Source organism: Myodes glareolus, chromosome 20, assembly GCF_982192425.1.
Source record: "Myodes glareolus chromosome 20, mMyoGla1.1, whole genome shotgun sequence".
NCBI lineage: Eukaryota > Metazoa > Chordata > Mammalia > Rodentia > Cricetidae > Myodes > Myodes glareolus.
In genome coordinates this window covers 52,591,045-52,608,936 of record NC_142045.1, presented here as the reverse complement: position 1 = coordinate 52,608,936, position 17,892 = coordinate 52,591,045, and the positions used below count along the sequence as shown (strand labels likewise).

At 41.8% G+C, this 17,892-nt stretch overlaps 1 protein-coding gene across 14 annotated transcripts in view; it reads left to right on the top strand.

Moving 5' to 3' along the window:
• Positions 1–17,892, top strand: part of Mecom (MDS1 and EVI1 complex locus) — a 562,715-nt gene that overhangs the window by 286,760 nt on the left and 258,063 nt on the right. The gene's annotated exons all lie outside the window — the stretch shown is intronic.

Sequence of the window (17,892 nt, the reverse complement as noted above, 5' to 3'; positions counted from 1 at the left end):
ATGTCACCCACTGCATTTGGTTAAATCCTCTAGTCTGCAGTAGGGCTTAGCACATGGGTGTGAAGGAACACAAGGCCAACAACAGAAATGCCATTGGCTAGGATACCTACGAGCACTGGGTCATTACTGGGCAGAGGCCAATACCATGTCTCAGATAGTTTCATAAATCTTCTTATTCCTTAGAAACTCAGTTATGTCTAGGATGTTCAGTATTGTGTAGCTGTGGCCTCATTTGAAAAGGAAGCATCGACTCTTTCCTAACTAACAATGAAAACAAGAACTTAGGATAGGATTCTAAACCTACTTTTAAGTCCAAGACCAATTTGAGTGGTATAGTTGTGGTTTGAAAGAAAATGACCTTCAAAGGGAATGACACTATTAAAAGATGTGGCCTTGTTGAAGTAGGTGTGGCCTCATTGGAGGAAATGTGTCACTATGGGGGTGGGTTTTGTGGTCTCATATATGCTAAAGCCATGTCCAGTAAGTCAGTTCACTTCCTGTTGCCTCCTGATAAAGATGTAGCCAGCACCATGTCTGCCTACACGTCACCATGCTCCCTGCTGCCCTGCTCCCCACCATGATGATAATGGACTAAACTTCTGAACTAGAAGCTGCCATTTCAATGAAATGATTTCCTTTATAAGAGTTGCCGTGGTCATGGTCAGGTCCCAGCAATAGAAGCCCTAACTAAGACAGTAGTTTATTATTTTCCCCTAACAGTCTGAAGCAGTTTGATATAACTCTATAAAGCTTAGCCTTTTTGAAATATGGTCAATTAGCAAATTTTCTATACCTTTACTCTCACGGGCTACTCTAAACTCTACAAGTATATGTGCACCCATTAGTGAGGTGCCTACTGTGTGCAAAATCCCCTATCATGTTCATCTTGTCAAATTGTTCCAAATTTATGTGATCTGTTAAAACTTCAGGTGTGTGCTTAGCTTTTATTTTTTCCACTCAGACATACATAAAATTGTACACAGAAAAATAATGATGTGTGCAGATAGTGCATTTCTCCTTTGTCCTGTTAAATAGATGAGATGGAATAGTGGAAAGAGATTATGTTGGAGTGGGAAATTCATCACCCAACTTTGATTCAGTGCTTTGAAAATACATTCTGTTCCAGACTGTAATCTAGTAGTCAATGAGGTATGCTTCCCTATCTCACTGTAAAACAGGCAGTTCCCATGGATCTGAGGTTACACAATGGTATCATCTCAGATATTAAAACATAAAACTTGTATGTTTGCTGAAACATGAATATTCATTAACACCACCAACAATACTGAATTTTTAAGATGCCTGACTCATACATCAGGATTATAAGAACAAGTTGTATATCCAGTGAATCAGATTTCCAAGGATTTATTTGTCTTAATACTTTTGAAGTTGCTTCTAATTGGTGAGGAAGACAACTCATCATATATATATAGTCATTAACGGATATCACTACTTACTAATGAAAAGAGTAATGCACTCTAAGCACAAATAATAGCCTGAATTACAAAGTACCTATTCATTGCTAATCACTATAGTGATTTTTTACTTCATGAGGAATTAATATCTCTCTCAGGAATATTCTCATTCATTCCTAGGAATAATGTAAACTGGTCCATAAAACAAACAAATGTTTCTTGTACCATTGTGGGTCAGAACTCACTCCCAAGATCTTCCCCTCTCTCAGAGATGTTATGACATTGCTCAATATACATCTTAAGAGATTTCAGATCAGACCTGTTGCATCCTTCAAATGCTACTGACAATACAGATAATAATTTGGCTGAGTATGTTAATTAAATTTTGGGGAGTCATCTTTATTGATACAGGAACAAGTATTCTGAATACACACTGAACAGCCTAGGAACACTGCCCCCAGACAAGTGTGCATACCTTATTTCTTTTGAGAGTTTACCCGAAGTTGGCCATGCACTTGGGAGGCAAGGGCAGGTAGCGTCTATACGCATTTGAGCTCAACCTGGTCTACAGACAGGGTAATATAATAAAAACTTGTGCCAATAAATAGACAAACAAGCAACCAACCACAAAAATGGTCATCTGGGGGTTTATTAGTATTGTACATTACATGTGATGCCCCCTCAGTGCAGCCTACATACATCTATTGGCTTGATCATAACTACAAAAATTAGTGCATCCAGTAACTCTTACATTCTCCTCCCAAATAAATATTTCCCTTTAAGATTTTTTTTTAAGATTTGCTTATTTTATGTGTGTGAGTATTTTGTCTGCATGTGTGCCGGTGGGCCGTGTGTGTGCCTGGTACCCAGAGGTCATCAGGTCCCCTAGAGCTAGAGTTAAGGGTGATGTGGACCACTGTGTGGGTGGTGGGAACCAAGCTGGAGTCTTCTGCAGAAACAAGTGTTCCTCACCACCCTGTCATCTCCCTAGTCCGCAGAAGTTTTCCAAACCATCAAAAGAGGATTTCCTTTATAATGCTCGGCATTATATTGAAATGTTCTGCTTATGTGTTTCATTCATCCATCCATCCATCCATTCATTCATTCTCTTACTCTCTCGATGCCTAGGACCAGCAGGCATGGCTTTCAAATGTCGCCCCTCTCAGAACTCTCTCAGTCTCTTTCGTTATGATCTGGGAATCTACCTTGTTCCCTTGGCTTTTTGAAAAGGATGTTCATGGAGGATGGAAAGAGGTTCAGCTGTTAAGAGGACCTATTAATCCTGCCAAGACCCCAAGTTTCGTTCCCAGCCCCAACCCTGAGTAGTTCACGGATGACTTTTAACGTTAGCAATAGGGGATCCAATTGCTTTGGACACTGAAGACACCTGCACATGATCATACACAGAATAAAACATAAAATAACTTAGTCATGTGCATGAGTTGGCTTAGCATGGCTCTGCAATCTCTGGTTACCCAGCGTCTGGAACTGGCTGGCCAATGAGAAGCCAAACTGCAGAGAACACTCTTCTTCCTTGAGGCTCTGGAGGATGGCTAGGTTATGTCACTGGATGGCACCTCTGTCCCTGTTACACAGAGTGTTTGGCTTGTATGGACATGAAGTGTATGCATACATATTGCTGTTGCTAGTAGCTCATGTTGCTGACCCATGGGTGGTAGGCACCCTTGGCAGGACAGTGTTGCCTTCCTTTGACCGTTGATGTCTCCCTTCCTAGGCTGCTTGGCATGGTGTGGGAATCTCACCTGGTCAGCAGTCTCGGGTGTGCATCGCTTGCTTTTTTGTTGTCGTTATTGTTGTTTAAATTGTTGTGGTAGTAGAATCATCGCATGCGATGCTAGTATTAGAAATTCCACTCTGACACAGACAGCAGATGCCCCCCAAAAAGAGCAAACTCTGTTGGTCTGCCTGAGTCCCCATTTTCCTGAAAATCTCACCCAAAACACTGTCTCGCGTGGAGCTAGGACAGTCATCTCACATGGCCATGAAGCATTTTCACAGAGAAGGAAGAGTTGGTGTAAATTTAGTGTATAGGTAGAAGCAGATTACCTGCCTCTGCCCTCTGGAATTGTTTTCCTCAAACTAGACCCATAACTTTACACTTAAAGATATACAGGAATCTCTCAACTGGCTTCTGAAAGGCTCTAAATCATCCCGGAGTCCTGTCTTTATCACATACAGTTCTGCCCACTTGTAGAATCACAGATGGATGGTTAGTCCTGGGTGGAACGCTCCATCTTTCTGGGGCTTCCCCAGGAAGTCATTAATCCTCCCACCCATCTTGTTTAGTAGAGGATGAGGTAAAGTTGGAGCTCATTCTAGGTTCCCTTCATGTCAGGGTATAGGAGATTAAATCACAGTGCTTGATAGACAAGATAGCTGGGGCAGGGAAGAGACTCCTTTCTGCTAAATCTAATAAGTGTTTTCCTGCCCCCACTTTCATGAGCTCGCTAGGCATAGATTTCTGTTTCCTGTCTCATAGACTCTCTCTCAATTTTCCCCTATTTTTCTAGAGAAATACTTATAGATTGTTTTGAGTTGTTTTGTCACCCTTGTACACCTTTACTAGCTAGGGTTTGGAGGCCAGGAAAAACACAATTGTGGTCTTTTGCCTTCTGGCCCCAGCCCCTCTATGAGTATGGGCAGGCTCTAATGAAAGCCTAGTCCAGGATTTTGCCCAAGGACACAGCCACATAGATGAATGCCAAGTAGCAAAACCCAAAGTTGGTGCCATTATGCTTTCCCAGCCCAGAGTAAGTCTTCACCGTGCTTTGGTAGTGCAGATGTTACACAATGCCATGATGCTGTGTGTTAGAGAAGCCTCTGGAAGGCCAGCACATGGGGCTTTTACTTGTGGCAAAAAAAGGGTATCACGCATGTAAATCTGAGAGTCACCAGGCTGCCTTTAGATTTGTATCTTCACCTTGATGAGCCTGTGTTTACTTTGAATTGTATGAAATCTCATGGCGCGGTCTTACGTTCAGAGAACTGCTCATGCTAATGCACAGGCACAAAGAGCAAATATAAAGGAAATTAAAATTAGCTTTGTAGCTGTTGCCATCTATAGCGCCACTTCCTTCACTTCTCCAGCTTTGGCTCTCACTGACGACGTTATTATAATTATTAGCTCTTGAAGGCCTGGTTCTCCTGTGGTTGTTGTTACAAATACATGAGGCAAAGTTCTCATGAGTTCCAGGGTTGGCAGCGGCTGTGCCTACATTCAGCTTTTGCTCAATATCTGTTATACATCTGAGCCGTTGCTACTTTTAAGCATCAGAGAGGGATAAAAATAGCTCCCAAAGAGATACTCAAAAGGAAAAAGAATTATCATTGTGTTTAATAAGAGAAATGACAAGCAATCATAATTCTTTCCATTAAGTAAATATGTTAGAAAAAATTTATTATGAAATGACACATTATGCGAGCCAGGAATCAAAGATGACATCCTTGCATTAAATACGGTAGATGCCATTAAGGAAAACAGTCAATATGTCACCAAGCCATGGCCTGTAAAAATTAAATTGATTTGGTAAATGTAAGTAAGATAGATATGTTTGCTTTCATCATCAATTTTGAGTGGGTGAACAGGTGATGTCACCAACCTGGGAGCGATAAAGATGCAGGGCCATCTGGAAAGGCGGGTGATGGATGGGCAACTGCTTTTGGGTAGTGACAGTGCTGTGGTACTTTGTCACTTGGGATGCAGTACTTAATAACTTTTCAATACCATCATAATAAATTTCGCTGCCTTATTAATATAGAAACGGTGAGTTATTACCGTGACGGTGAGTGTAAATACTGAGATGCAGCCGTCAAAGGCTGATTGTTCCAGCATGTATCTTTAAGCAACACAGTTCAGTCGTGATAACCAACCCGTGTCTATACCAGTACAGTTTATTGCACTTGTCAGAGGAAAAAGTAGTATTATTCAAAATTATATGAAGTCGTAATAAACAAGTTGAATATATTATCAGACGTTTCCTGTAAGTTTCCAAACATGAGGCAGTAAATAATTTTTAATAATGTCTTTTCATGTAAAATAATGTCCATATGCAGTAATAACACCCTTGCTTAACTATTAACAAAAGAGTCAACTTCTTTGTGTGATTTCAAGGATATTTTTATTTGCACTCTTCAGTCAGCAGAGCTCCAAGGCACGGAATCCTTCTGCGTTAAGAGCGGAGACAGGAGCCTTAGAACGTTTCATTACTGCGCTCCCACGTTGCTGAGTACACCCCATGTCACACGTTTCCATTTTAATTGAACAGATGTACTGAAGAGCAAACGACAGCAAACAAAATAAAGACAAAATTATAAACACGTGTCCCAAGCAGTGGCCAGGCCAGAGCCCCTGATGAGCATCTGTGTATATTTTATGGAGAGTCAAGGACTGCACTTTATAAGTTTGCCACTGATGTTTCCCGTTTAATGAGGAGAAACCAAATATGTAGATAGGTGTAAGTTGAAGATGAATTATTGGATCAATCACTTAGCACCACTGAGGGTGTCTGCCATTGTTCAGTGGGAAGTGTCTAGAGCCGGCCAGCCATTCTTTCACGGCGGGGCGCCTCGGGTGCGAGGGAATATGGAAAACTTCCTCCTTCATGTCGCTGTGATCTTTATATTATTTCTGGGCCAGGCTGACTTTGAATCCTGACGTTGTCTTTCAGGCTGCAGCCTGCCAGCCTCTTAAACGACATGCCTGTCCGCCATTTCTATTACTGCTGAAAACACAGCCCGCAGTCTATTAACAGGCAATAAAGCTCAGGAAACCCAGGCCTCATTTCTTGGGTCAGAGGTGAAAACTGCATACTAAATGAAACAAAGGTGTGCCTTGAGCCCTCTAGAAGCTGCCCGAGAGTGAGCACACGTGCTTTTAGCCAGAGTCTCCCACTTAAAGGGGAAGGAATAATCATAATAACGGTGGCCCGTGGAGTTAAGTACTCAGTTGAGAGAAATTATATCAATCTGACAAATACAGCCTTCACAGGAGATAAAGTCTCTAATGACCTTAAATGCATATATTTATCATTTAATTCAACGACCCCATTCCCCAGGGCTTAGACCAACTACGTTTCCCCAAAGCTTGGGATTTTTTTTTTTTGACTAGTCCAGAGAATAATGACCATTTGTCAGAAGTTCCAAAGTTAAACACAGTTGGAATAGAGAACAGGAGAGGGGGGAAATGGTTAATGAAGTCATTCTACCTCAGTGAATATTAATATGAAATTTTATTGATGTGCAAACTGCAGTATTTCATGGGTGAACAGTAGGTGGCACACGGGGTAGTGAAGGAATGGGAAAATTTAATCAAAGTTATTTTCATCACATTTTGTTAACTTATTTATGTCACCAATGTACACAAAATATGAATATGCCAAAAGGGGGCTCTTAAATAGTTACAAAACATTCAAGTTGATTGTGGCAAGGTCCAAAAATAGAAACAGAAGTTCTAATATTTTATCATGTAAAGTGGGGAAGCAGGAGAGTTCCAAGAATAAAGAAAGAGTCCTTGCGGATAGTGGCTTTCCTGACTGTGTTCTAGGTTTCATGTGATGAAGCCTTTGAACGATGCCCGGGAAGCACCGTGACTCGTGTGCCCCTCTTCCTGAGCCTGTCAAGGCCTGTGTCCATGCTGTCAGTCACCTGTCCTCCCCTCCCAGTCCCCCTCAGGCAGCCACACGGGTAACCGCAGTAGCTACTTGCAAATAGATTCTGTAACATGTATTATCCTTCAGGCCTTTCCTCCGGAGCTCCCAGCCCCCGTCTTCAACAATCTAGCCATTCATGTGGCAGAGCCCCTTGCTCCCTTCTTCACCATGTGTTTAGTGGTTTGTGTTTCAGGGCCGTGTGTGACACAGTGGAACGGACGCTGGGACAGATGCCAGGAACCTGGGGTGTTTGCCCCAAGTCAGACTCGGGACCTTGGAAAAGTCATTTGACTTTCTTCTGTCTCCCCGCCTCCCCTTTCATTCATGTGGAATACTCCCTAGGGTAACGGGTTGGAGGTTTTATTTATAGTTGAGGCCATGCTTGGGTCTTTGTGTTCTGGGAAGAATACAGATTCACTTCAAATTAAGTAAAAAATATGTGCTTGTTTTACAGTTTCTGTTGGTAAAATGACTGTAAACTTGTGGCTTGCAGACTTGAAATGAAAGCAACTTTGGTATGTGCATCCCTCTGTGGAACTTGATGTTTTAGTAGAACGGTCATCTAAAGACCAAATTTTCCTATTGAATAGAAAGTCTGTGGGCTAGAGGTAAGATGCTATTCCCAGCTCTGCTTTGAAAGGTAGGGGTATGGATTTCCTTGTTTCCATAGTAGGCCAAGTTCAAGCCAACACTGCACCGTTCACAAAGCGCAGTATTCAAAGGTATTGTTTTGCCCTTTCAAGTAGAACGTAGATACAGTGGAATTTTTAAAACAACACAAAACAGTAAGAAAAAGATGCAGTGTAAGGTAGAGAAGAATGGTTCTTTTGTTTAAATTGGCTTCTTGATGGGACATAAATGTTCAACCACCTTTCTCCAGTTTACCTGCAACGGTAGGATGGAGTAACTGCGGCAATGACCTCAGGCGTCGGATGCAAAAGTGATGTTGAGAAGGTGCACACAGGACTTCAGGCAGGGTGTGGGACTATAGAGCCCAGGCCAAAGCACACTGCATGGTGCCTCCGTGATCCCCTTCCCACCAGCCTTCCGTTCTGGAAGAGCCTCACCATCTAGATAAAAAAAAAACTAGAAAATTAAATGTTCTGGGTTTGCAAAACCACAGCCTGAAAGAGTTAAACAGTACCCTTGCTGTGAATACTCTCCAGAAATGCTTCTCTGGAGACCCAGCTCCTGTCAGCAGACACTGAGGAAGTTTAAACAGATCTTAAGTGAAGACTTTAATAAGTGTCCCTTAACCATGACAAGAAGAAAGAAGAGGAGGGAGAGGGATTTTACCTTTGCGTCTAATGAATCTGGGTTTCAGCAAGGTAGATTGGGTGAGGGAGGGGCAGCATTTAAGCATCTATGGAGCATGCTCGGGAGATGGATCAGAACATGAAGTCAACCTCCAGAACCCACGTTAAAAACTTACAGCTGAGCACGCTGGCTTATGCGCGTGATTCCTCCTCTGGGAAGGCAAAGATTCACTGGCCAGTAAACCTAGCCTACTGAGGAAGTTCTAAACCAGTGAGCTACTTTGTGACAAACGAACAAAACAGAAGCAAAGGGGACCATGATATCTGACTCCAGTACTCGGGTTATCTTGTAGCTCATGCACACACGTGTACACACACAGCTTCCAAGATTCACCCAGCCCTGAGTCTGTTGATGTTCACCCACAGTGACTTCGGGTGCAGGCTTCTCTTCTTTGCTCCTTCACTGCTCGTCTTGACACTCAATACCCTCCTTTCCTGCCAGTTCTGCTCTCTTAGGTTTTGGTAAGAGATGGGTGGGGCTGGTTTGTTCTGTAAGGAGGGAGGGAGGTGTGTGGTCTGGTCAGGAAGTTGGGGAAGGTCTGAATGCTTTGGTTCCTGTGTGTGGTCTTCAGGAACCACTGCTGCGGACCCTTCCTGACTAGCCTCGAGAGCGCACATACCTCGTGTCAGCTGGTATCTTAATGGATTATGAATATCTAATCTTAAATGAAGGCAATATACTTTATCCCTCCACGAGATTCCTTTGCTTGTTAAATGACATGGCCATCCTGTGAACTGGCTTTTTTTCTGGGCCCTGCTCAGTGGTTTATGATATGACAGTGATGTTTTATCACTGTATCATAACTCACTAGGTTATATAGGCATATAGACATCTATCACGAGTGCTCGCACATCTCCTGATCTTATCATACATTGTCACTGGTTCACACATAGCATTTTATATATACTGTTAGCTCGATGGAAATTTGGGGAATCAAATTGAATAGAAGATTCTCAATGACTTCTAACACGCTAAACTCTGCTATTTGTTATAAACTCTGAATTTTTGCATGTAAGAAGCATCAACAGTTGTGTGGTTCTCTCAGGGAGAACTATCATCGGTATTTTTTGAAATGGAGGGCAACAACCTCTTAAGCTTACAGGATGTTGCAGTGGCAGACTAGATAATACAGTTGAGGGTTTAGAACTGAATAGACCGGTAGCCCAAAGTCCAAAGTTGAGTTAGCTTGGGTATGGATAGAAACTTCTCAAGGGGAAAATGAGAAGGACCAGGGCCCTGTACAGAAAACCCCTACTTCCTGGGAATGCAATTAGCCCCATCATTCAGTTCCCCTAGCTATGAATACTCTGGGTTAATATCTGCCAACATCTTCAAGACTAGTTTGTTGCAAAAATCCTTTCTATATTTTATGATTCTTCATACAAATTGTACTATCCTAAGATTTCTTGTGTGTAGGAGTGGGGTGGGGCTTCTATTCAGAATATTGTGGATTTCATAATATTTAATAGAAATTTGAGATATGAGAAAAGGCATCAATACTGGCAAATCCAGGTAAACATTCATTTTCAAGAGAGTCTCTCTATGTGCCTTCCAAAGCCTGAAACGTCTTATTTAAAGACATTAATTTTGTAAGGATGTTTCTAGCAATAATATTGAAGAATAGTTGAATTTGCCTATAGATGCTTCAGTTTAAAAACTAACGAAAACATATCATGGAACAATGAAATATTGTAGTACTAGTTACCTGGGTCCCTGACACTGCTTTGTTAGGGACACTATAAATGGACACAAGCAGCCACATGGGGAATTCATCTCACTGATGTTCATTCCTCTCTTGCGGACCTCAGCTGAGTGTTGGCGACATGGCTGTGCATTTGGCTTCACTTTGGGCACCTTCAGGGTTCCTTGAATCATATTTAGAGGTGAGTTGCCATTGGCTAACCCAGCTGGGGAGCTGATGTCCATGATTTGTTCAGCTATGTGCCCAGAGCAGCTGTAGTGCTTCTAGTATGAATAAAGACAAATAGGATTTCTGTTCCAGTTTCTGTGGACTTAGGTGTAAGGTCCTTCAGCCAGGCATGGTGGTTCTTGAAATATTAGAATTCTGAAGTCAAGAACGGTAGAAGGCAGCACTGAGATGTGCTCTGTATGTAGGCGAGCATGACTACATGGATTAGCTAGTTTGACGTGGGGGAAAAACTACCTTAGTAGGGTGCTAAAATTCATCAGAAAACTGGTAGACTCTAGAAATAAGCAGGAAGCTGCTCAGCCCAAGCAGTCCGTCCAAGTGGATTTGTCTGTGACCTTTTTGAAAGTCACTTGCGTTTTTATATATCCCTTTTCCCTCCTAATCAGTACAATGTTCACCCCAAATCTGCTGTATATTGTCCCCGATGTGTTGGAGTATGGTTCTATATATATTCTTATGGAATAATATGTCTGGTTTTATTCATTCTTGAATTAAACGACACTTCTCTTTAGTCTGGATACGAAATTCATCCTTCCTGCGAGGTCTCTGGTTTTGAAGCGTTGTCTTGTTTTCCTGGTCCTATTGCTCAATGCCTATAAGCCTGGTTTTCTGCTCTATGGAAGAAACCAGTTTCCCATAGCTCTAGACAAGGCACACACTCCTTGAAGCGATGTGTTGGTCCTTTCCACAGGGCCACTCAGGTATATTACCCAAATGTCAGAAGAAAATTATGTGGTAATGAAAACTGGCCTATCTACGTTTTTAAAAAATGAGGGGCTGTATTTTCAGAGAGATTGGAAACCTCTATTTAATGTAAGTCCTTTGGTCATTGAGATGTGTCAGAAACCCTGCCCTTTATTCTGAAGTGCCATTGTGTTAGTGCCGGAATGTAAAAATAATAAACAGCTGACATTTTAGGCACAGACTAAACACCAAACAAATGACATTACATCAAAGCCCTTGAGAAAGTTATAAGATGGGGGGGATGCCAACGGGAGGAGAGAGTGAAGCAGCTACAAGTTCCTCTGTGGTACTGTGGATGCCTCTGCCTCGTTCTTGCATCGAGAAGACTTTGTTTGTGTGGACAGTTGTTTCAGTTTGGATTTATATGAAACATTGATGAAGGACAGAAGTGAGCATGTGGTTCCGAAAATCCCTCTTGCTTTTGCCTCTTCTTAGTTAATATGTGAACTCCACAAATGTGTCACCTGAACACCATGTGTTCTTAGATCCCGGAGACTATGCAGGGGGGAGCTGTAGCTCCCCTCCCCGCCTCCCTTCCCCTTTCCTTCTCCTCCCGCCTCTTCTTCCAGTTTTTTTTTTTAAATCTCTGTTTTTCCTTAGCTGCGTCCCAACATAATTCTCCTTACCTAATAGTTTTGGTTAAACTAATTGCATGTCCACCTGATGTGTCTGCAGCCTTCCTCTGGAATAATTCTTCCCAGGGTTTGACCATCTGAGGGACAGTTAGTCATTCTGAGGACACAGGTGGGGGCACACCTGCGGTGAGTCACTGATGGCGTGATCGTCCCTCTGAAGTGACTCACAACTGTTCCGCATGTGCTGATAAAGAAGGAGGAGGTGTGTTAGGTCCGGAACGTTGCCTCTTAAATTAAGGCGATTTTCACTCTCCCCCATGTCTTGGTTACTTGGAGAAAAAACACTTAAGGCCCGGAATGACAGTGACGGGGGCTAAACAGGCAGTGCTGGCTTTTTGGCTGCTTCCTGTAACTGTTCTCAGTTCCCAAAATTCACTTATGTCTGAGCTTTATAGAGAAACAAAAAAATCATCAAGTTTTCTAGTTTTGAAGACCAAATTTCTCATTAACTCTCGTGATCTGTGGTTTTCATGGAGACCAGGCACATTTTCAGGCTCTTGCTGGGTTCCTGCCAGCGTTCCAGCACTCCTAACAGAGAGGAAAGCTCAGCTATTTACTGAGTACTAGTGGGTATCAGCAAAGAGTTTTATGAGAGTTTTTCAAAAACTTATGAACCTTGTACCTTGTTTCATGGCATAAAGGATAGAAACAGTGAGAAATTTAGCAACCAGAGTCTCAGCGCTTACTTGACATTAAATTTGACAGATTTTGAAAATTCTATAATCAGTTTTTTTTTTCTAGGAGACATTACTCTTGCTCATTCTTCAAAAACATTTGCCTTAGCGTGGGGAATTATAGATAATTCCGTGCAACAGGTTTAACTTACCATTTTCATACTGAAAAGAATAGCCTAGCATGGTCCCGATTTTCTTTGGTTTCCTCCCATTCTCAAAAGAAGCAGTGGTATTCACATTTCTTTGTCTAACAGTTTTATAATGTCTTAAGAGATTAACAGTGAGCATGAATGAGGGCCCATGGATTAGACAACAAAAAGCCTGGGACGTTCGCTACCTTCCTCACAGATTTCAAACCTTCCGGCATCGCCAAGCGATGTATAGAAACTAAGAGAAGATAATAAGTACCAGAGTCTCAAAAGTGTTTAGTGATTCAAAAAATTCAGATGTCATGTCAGAACTGACAGACTGATGGAGCCGTCCGTGGCAGGGCCTACTTTGTGTCTTATGTTCGGCTCTCACACTGACTGAATGCAGATGTGCTCGTGGTACCCCAGACAGTCAGTCAGTGAAATCTGACAAGCTGTCAGTGCGGTCATACTAAGTTGATTTTGCTAAAATATCCACAAGCCTTACAGCTTCTCTTTAGAGATAAAAAGCAAAACAAATCAACAAACAACCCTCTTCCCTCATTCAATTGAGCGAGTGCAAGCTATCCATTGACCCCTCCTAAATTCTCATCTTTAGTCTTTTCTCTGGGGACTTAGACTTCATACATTAGCAGCAATGCCTCTCAAGTATCCAATCCCAAAGTAGCTCACTGCAGTTTTTTTAAAATGAGTTGCATAATTTTTGCTTAATTTACATCTTACCTCGATGCTTGGCAAAGGGCATTTCAAGAAGAGAGGGAACCCTCTCTGCTTAAATCAGGAGCCAAGAGGAAAGGCTAAAAGTCCGGGGCCATGCCAAACAAAAAACCCTTTCTTAGAAATAGGCAAGAAAAATGAATGCGTGAGTTTCCAGTAATCAAGAACTAAGAATTCTCGTTTCTACACTTTTTTTTTCAAGTGGGAGCTAAAGTTTCCTCCTGGCCCCACTGAAGGCAGCATTCCATCAGTCCATGAGGCGAGTTCTCTTTTCCATATATGGGTTGGACATTTAGAATTTTCTTCTAAAACCAGATTTTTTTTTAAAGGACGAGGAAATATAAAGAATCATCAATCTGATCATACATTGATCTGTAAAGACCATGTTTGCTTATACAGTGATCATTTTATTTAACATTAGTTCCAGCTTTAAAATTTGAAGAATTTCAAATTGAAATTAAAAATTTCAAGATTTCTAGTCAGAGCAAGCCCACGAGCCAGCAATGAGCAGAGAAGAATTAGAAAAAGAACACAGTTCGAAAAATTCCGCCTTCACTGTGTTGCTTTTCAGGGTAGCAACGGTGTCTTTTAAAGCAAAGAGACAGGGTGATGCCATGTGTGTGCCCGTTCGGCAAGAGCGCGGTAGTTAGCTGCGCTTTCTGCCTGGCATGTGGCTCTCGTATGGAATATGTTGATTTTGAGTTACGGATTGTTGGCCAGGTTGCTCTCTGTCCCTGTCCCCCAGCTTCACTGGGGCCAGGCCACACTTTTAGAAACCAAAGGTGAGAGCACTCGAGTGATGTGTGCTGTCTTACTGTCACTGAGGAGGTTGTCACACCGTGAGAAATCGTCCTGTGATTTTGAAAAATGAAAAAGCAAGGGCATTTTGAAGATAACATCTAGCCAAGCGTTTCTGTAAAAAAACGCGAGCTAAACAATCAGGCGGAATACTGCATATGGAGGAAATGATTTAGAGTCTGTTTCGCCGCTAATCGCGCTCACGCTCGAGTTTTAGATTTCATCTGTCTGCTCAGATCTATTGTAAGCCATTAAGTGGCTTCCTTTTTCCCCTACAAATTGAATGCTGCAACTGCAAGGAACTCTTTTGTTCTTTTAATTCAGCCAGCATGGAAATGATTTTCTCATTTCAGGCCCTTTTCTCTCCTCTCTTCATTGTGTCAATAAAATAGAGTTGTGCGGGCCGCTCTAATCAGCTTAGAGTGCTAATTCATTGCGCAGGGATGCTATCTGGGTCTGGCTACAGGTGGGCACTCTAAGGGGTCAGTCTCCAGGGGAGTGTAATTGTGTGTCTCCTGAGGCTTGTTTGCAGAATGGCCTAAAGCTGAAGTCCCAGCTCGGGAAGGGAGGGGGCACGGACACACAGAAGCGGGGGCAAACACACTCAGCTGTATGTTCACGTTAGCCTGATGGTGGGAGGCTGCAGCCATAGTCCCGTTCTTTATGTATTTGTGCATTTCTGCAATTATCCATAAAACATGAATGCATTTAAAATTTGCACATATTCCCGAGGGGTACAAACAACTTTGTATTTCTAAGCTATGGGTTGAAAGTTAGGTTAAAATGAATGTTTGCTAATATGACAAAACCAAACTGAACAACAGCAATAAAAAAAGAGAACCTCAAACTACCAATTTAGGAAAATGTGTTCTTTCATGTCCCATGAAAGTTGCTTAATGGGTAGATGTAAGAGGTTTTGGGCTAATAAGTTAAACTTTAGGGGCACTGAGGAATTTTTGACAATTCTGGAAGGAGAACAGTGACCAGTTGTTTGGAATAAGGAGAAAAGTAATGCTGGGCAGGAAGCTTGGGGTTCATGTGTTCTGGAGTCGTCTGGGAGTGAACTGCAGACCTTGCAATATTGTCTGCATGACTGTCTAAAACCTGCTCTGAATATGAGTTTAGTTACCAGCTCTGGTGTTTCTTGCATTAGGATTAAAAATTCTCTAACATCCTTTTATTTGTTCCTAATAGTCATTTTCACTTTTTATTTTGGTTTACATTGGGGCTAATTCCCGTCGTAATGGAAAAATCTGGACTTTATAGAATAGCTTTAAGCAGGTTTTAAAGCAGAAAGACGTGACAGATGCTTTTAAGCTCTGGGAAGGGAGTGTGAGCTGTGGATGGGCTAAGCAAATAATCTCTCACTTACTTATGAGATCTAGTGTTTGTCTAATGTATCAGAAAAAGTACCACTTTCTTATTAGCAAAATAATTAGGGGAAACTATTATATATTGACTATTCTGAGAAAAGTCTTATAGGTACACTGTGCTAGTCACACATGCTTGGCATCAGATGGCAGAATGCGTACTGTGGCATGGGAAGTGGGGTGTAGGCACAGTTATGGGTTTGTACAAACGCAAGTCGTTGGAAGACGTTTTAGAAGCGAGGTAGGTGTGCGTCTCTGAGTTCAGAATGCACTCCTTGGGTTTAGATCCTTTGTTTTCCCTTCCTGTCTCTGTCACAGGTTGTGTCAGGACCAGGGCTTTCCTACCATTGCTGCACGCGGCCCTCCCCAGGCTCTCAAGTTCACCTTTTTGTTTGTTTATTTAGAACTCACGTAAAGTAATATCAGGAGGTGAAAGAGAAAGCATGGTGACTTGTAAAAGTGATCCCTCATTTTCATCCTCACACGGAGGGGTCCTTATGTGGCACTCTGAGATACTCACAACTTAAATTCCCTGTCTTAACTACAGTGTTTTCTCGATTTTAATTTTTGTTAAGTATTAGTGATTTCTCTGACCTAAGTAATTACGCTTTCATGCAAAGTTATTTCTGCTCTCATTTTTCCAAAATTGATGAGGTACTTGTTTAATTTTGCTTAAAGTGCCGTGTTCTTACATCCTGCCTCATTGTCCTGTATATATTTTTAAGTAACTGCATGTGGCATCACCTTATTGTTAATTGTCTTCTATAACAGCCAAATGCCTGGGGCATATTTAGGCATACTAACTTTGGGAGGAAAAAGAGCAACATTGCATTAACTTGTTTAGAAATTTCTATCTTTACAAAATCAAATTCTAATAGTTTTTAAATAAGCTATAATCAGTAGAGCAACTTTTTCCCCCCAGGGAAAGAGATCTCAGTTATGTTAGTACACTCCTGGGTCAGACAACAGAGCCCTAGCCTCCTTTCAGCTCAAATGTAACTGCAAAGCAGAGAGGGGTGGGGACATGCACTTAAAATGGGGCACTTTCTAGGAAGAAGTGTCCCTCGCTTTCTCAGTCATTTATTTCAGTATGTTTTCTGTGTTGAGAAAATTTCTCTGCTGTAGGAAAAACATCGGTGTAATGATTTGTCTCAGTGTCTTGGCAGGAGTTTGCGAGAACATCCCTTTGAGAACGTAACGTTGGTTTGTTCTTATTTTGAATCTCTATTGTCGTTCCCAAGTTCTGTAATGATGCTGATGATTCTGTTATTACCAGAATGAATGAAAGGAAATGAATGAATACAAAACGAAACATTCAGAGTTTCGGGTGAATGGCCTTTGTTCTTTGGATAACTTCTAAAGCCACACGGTGCCTCAGAGGAGAAAGCAGAAATATTTTTGTGCATGTAGTTTGTGTTGTGAAATTAGAAACTCTACAGTTAAGGGGCTATAGTCAAGGGGAGGATGTCACAGAAAACTTACAGAGCCCAGGTGACTCCTACTCAAGTTCTTCAGAGCCCATGTGTGTCGTTTTGGTAAAAGAAATTGTGCCAGGTTGATAAAGATGGCCAGGTTCAAGGAATGGTTCCTGCAACCTCCTGAGATAAAACTCTGAATCCATTCAACCATCTTCTGCTAGCAATCTTGCGGTGGGGGTGAGGATTCGAACCATTCTCAATATAAGGAACTGACTGTGTAAAATGAATTACAAAAAAGATGTAGAGATGTTTCAGATTTAAGTTCTTCTTCTTTTATTTTTATTTAGCAAACAAACAAACAAACAAACAAACAAACAAAAATCAAATTTATTGAGTTCTAGGGTTCGAAAAATCTGCCATGGAGAACCTTGGGCCCCCAGAAGACAAGAGCAAACTCGTAGAACAGACGCTTTCATTCCTAAAGCAGGGGTCATTGGCACAACTTTGCGTGACCCAGAGATGAATAGGTTCTTTCCATTATCAGTTTGCCCATCTGGGAAAAAAGGAAATTAAGTTCCTAATTAGGTGAATTTGGACTAAAGAGGTGGGGCCTTGAGGGGATGAGGAAAATTGAGAGGTAGTTTATGCCATTTTAGACTAATGACAGGGAAGGAAATGAAGATGCGAGCTGAGCCTAAAAGGTCAGCGGCCTCATTAAGGCCAAGAAGAGCGCGTCTTCAAAAGCCGATACCTGCATAGGGCTGGAAGGTGTCAGGTTCTGGGCATGCTCTGAGGTGTAAACACTTGGAAAGGCGGGGGGAAATATTATTGTGCATTGAATGATTTTTTAATGTTATTAGAGAGAGAAAATGAACATGCCTGCTTTATAACTGTTTCCTGTTCTGGGCTATGTTCTGTCCAGCCTGTGTCTCCTGCAGTATGGAATCAGGAAGGCTTCTTTTAGAAGTTAGTTTTCATGGTTAATGCATTAAGTATTCAATCTGTATATATGCCTCCTAGGAAGACACATAATTTTGTGAATGCACATAACATAGT